Below are 3,982 nucleotides of genomic sequence, written 5' to 3'. Positions count from 1 at the left end.
CTTCATTCAAATTTTTCTGGGTGTACAAAAAAGAGTTAATATAGAAGCAAATATATTTGCATTCTAAACATAGATTTAGAGCACAAAAAACATACTCCATAAACGTAACTTACTTCAAATAAAACATAGATAGCAATGCACAAAATATTTCAAAACAACATAGACATTAACATGCATATCCAAATTTGGGTAGTTCACTCGGTTTAGTTTATAAGCTTTGTAATATTTATGACTTTTCGTACTTTTTCGATTTTTATCTCAACGTCTTTTTTTATGATTTTTAATTTTTGAATCATTATAAAAAACAATCTTTTTTTATTTTTTTATATCCATCATTATAAAAAGCATAAACGTTAATATATTAAAATTGTTCTATTTTATTTATTCAGTTAATTTTATATTCTAGATTTCTAGTGATATATAGTATTATAATTTTATTAATTATTTCTAATTAGTTTAATATGTTATATAATATAATAGATAAGTTATTAGTTTTAAAAGTAGTTTTTATAAAAAATTTAACCTAAACTATTCAATTAAAAGAATAAAAATAATCTAACACATAACTGTACTTGTCGTCCACAATTCTTCTTTGTCGGACAGTCGTAAAGTCACTCCATCACTATAGAGAAAATTTTATCTAGGTATCTGAAAATTTCGAATTTCGATCGTGAATCTTATCGTTTTAATCGATCTAAAATTGTTCGTTTAGTTTCATACAAATTCTCTCCCTCGATCTCTATCTCAACATCTCTCTTTGATTTCTGATTTTGAAGTAAAAAACTGTAAATTTGTTTTGCTTCATATTTTTTTATTTTAAGTGCGTTTTTTTACCCACACGACGTGTATATACTGATACACATTTTCTTTCACTAAGGTTATTATAGTCTTTTCCTGACTTTTTAAGGGTAAGAGCGTCATTTGATAATTTTTTATGATTTTGGGTGTATCAATGAAATTGGTGCGACAGTTTTGGGTGTATGTGTGAAGATTACCCAAACAAAAAAGTGTGCCAAATTTTCTACTCCGCAGCTAACCATTTACCATAAAATTAATGCAATAAAAATCAAGTTGAAGAAAACTAGAAATGGCTACTCGCTCCCTACCTGCTCTCTGTTCCCACCTCCGTTCCGTTGACTTGTCCGACCGTCGCCGTCATGTTCCCGGAAAATCTCGTTCTATCAGATGTCTGCGCGACCGGATTCTCCACCGCCGTTGCCTTTACCTGCCTCAGCTTCTGGGGGGAGGTCGGCAAGCGCGGCATCCTCGACCAGGTCCGTAACTCGATTCGCGTACATACGCCTGTACGGATGCGTGTATATGTTGAGGTTTCTGTTGGAATCTTCGGTTTCCGGTTGAAGATTTTTTGATTTTTGGTTTTTGGTTTTGTATGGTCTGAATTTAGTAATGGCATTGATGGCGGTGACAGAGGTCTCGGTTTAGTTGTGTTTAAGGTGAAAAGATAGAGGTATTTGCTTAGAGCACAGATGCCGAGTTTTTTCGTGACGAGAATGGAAATCTGGATTAAAACGTATCATAGATTAGGAAACAAGATTGAAAAGAGATAAGAAGCCAAATCTGGGATGGGTTTTTCTTTTGTCTCGAATTCTGGGCCTATCATTGAATAATTACTGTTTCCTGGAAATTCAGACGTTTTCTGAATCCAAATGACACAATTTCCATGGCGGTCTCGATTCTTTTTTCCTTCCATGCTATTTGCTTGGCTAGTGCTGTATCAAGCAACCACGAAGTTGGTCCCAGATCTGGCCCAATATTCCTGTATGAATACGTATTTTTGCATAACTTCTTCGTTGTTTTTAACCCGTAGATAGTCTTTTAGCCCTTTGTTCCTGGACACGAATCCTGCTTAGCGGGGTGGGCAAAATACTCGAAAATCGGATACCCATACCTGAGGTTGGATACTCGAAAATTGGATATCTCTTTACAATGAGATAGAGATTGGGTTTTAAAATGTTTAAAACCCGAAATGCAGATTCGGATTTGGATTTATATTTTCGAATAGGGTAATTAGCCGCGGATATCCGAATAGTAAAAAATAACTATTATATATATGAGTTATTAGAAATTTATGAAGGTAGATATCAATTATCTAGTTTTTTTTTTCTGGGTATATAAAAATCTACCTTCTTATGATCTTAGTTATTTTGGATATAAACATATTTTTAATGATTTTATAAATTATTGGTATATAATCTATGAATTTATAAAATTTTAATCAGAATATAGTTAAGACTCATCGAATTCGGATATTTGTGGGTATCCAAAAATTGTTTCTCGGATAACCTACTTTGAGTACTCCGACACGTGCCCATCCCTATCCTATAAGAGGGAACAACAACTGTGTTCTTGATGTTATTCTAAGTGCATTGATATGATGTTGGACTTTGGCTTGGTTTTCTTTATGATTGCTTAATTCTCTTTTTGCTGCAAGAGAGAACAACAGCTGGGCCATAGTCTGTGATTGTGGAACTCCCTTTTCTGCCATTGACGTTTTCCGCATCTTCCCGTCGTTTTCAGACTCTGATCCGGAAGCTTGTGCATATAAATATCGGGCTAGTTTTTATGCTGTGCTGGCCACTCTTCAGGTAATGCCCGCGTAGAAAATGGTTATATGGACAATTTTTGCCTCGCCCAGCTTGACCGACAGAATCATATTCAGCTCTGGGCTCCAAGGGGCGGTTTTAGCTTCTCTCGTCCCTGGAGTCAATATAATACGGATGCTGCTGCTGGGTCTTGGAGTGTACCACGACGAAGGAACAATCAAGTCGATGAGCAGACACGGAGACCGCAGGTAGCTGATGGATTTGCTTTTGCTTTTGCGGGTGGGTGACAAGAAGAGGAAAATGTGAACAGGTACATGCGCTACTTCGCTTCATTCGGATATATGGAGGAGAGTTGGGGAATGATTCTTAGATTCTTGGTAGTCTCGATTGCTTCGGCCGTGGTAGAGTCATTACCCATAAGCACCGATATAGACGACAACCTCACTGTTTCCTTGACATCTGTCTTGCTGGGTACTTTCATCTTCTAGGTGTTGTGTCCTTTTGTAAAACATTAGGGTTCAAGGCTTTTGTCAACAAGGGACCAAAACCTTGCCTTTTAACACGACATTCGCATCTCATCTCATGTGATGGGTTGGGGATTTATGGTTTTTTTTTTTTTTTTTTTTTTTTTTGTTGTTGTGAAATCTGTGTTGTTGTCCGCAAATTTGTAATTCGGAAAATGTTGTACTGTATTGACCCATTTTGTGGAACCCTACTTGATTTTTGTTTTTGTCTGAGTAAAAGTATTGCATATGGATTTGCTTTTGCTTTTGCGGGTGGGTGACGAGAAGAGGAAAATGTGAACAGGTACATGCGCTACTTCGCTTCATTCGGATATATGGAGGAGAGTTGGGGAATGATTCTTAGATTCTTGGTAGTCTCGATTGCTTCGGCCGTGGTAGAGTCATTACCCATAAGCACCGATATAGACGACAACCTCACTGTTTCCTTGACATCTGTCTTGCTGGGTACTTTCATCTTCTAGGTGTTGTGTCCTTTTGTAAAACATTAGGGTTCAAGGCTTTTGTCAACAAGGGACCAAAACCTTGCCTTTTAACACGACATTCGCATCTCATCTCATGTGATGGGTTGGGGATTTATGTTTTTTTTTTTTTTTTTTTTTTTTTTAAGGAAACCGGGACAGTTGGGTTGTGTAATTCGGAAAATGTTGTACTGTATTGACCCATTTTGTGGAACCCTACTTGATTTTTGTTTTTGTCTGAGTAAATTGGGAATTATGGGAAGGTTACGAAAGGGGAAATGCCAAAAACTGCAATCCCTTATCCTACATTCTTATCTATTTGTCATGGGTTCTTTGTAGAATCATGTTCTTTATTTGGCTGTTTAAGAAATTATACTTTTTTTTTTATAGAATTATTAAACTATACTATATCATCTATTTAAAATTTTAAAATTAA

At 35.9% G+C, this 3,982-nt stretch overlaps 1 pseudogene; it reads left to right on the top strand.

Annotated features, from left to right (window-relative positions):
- Positions 1-952: 952 nt before the first annotated feature.
- Positions 953-3,660, top strand: LOC104799864 (annotated as a pseudogene).
- The last annotated feature ends 322 nt before the right edge of the window (positions 3,661-3,982 follow it).

Source organism: Tarenaya hassleriana, unplaced genomic scaffold (genome assembly GCF_000463585.1).
Source record: "Tarenaya hassleriana unplaced genomic scaffold, ASM46358v1 Cleome61, whole genome shotgun sequence".
In the NCBI taxonomy this organism is placed as follows: Eukaryota; Viridiplantae; Streptophyta; class Magnoliopsida; order Brassicales; family Cleomaceae; genus Tarenaya; species Tarenaya hassleriana.
This window is presented reverse-complemented; position numbering and strand designations above follow the sequence as displayed.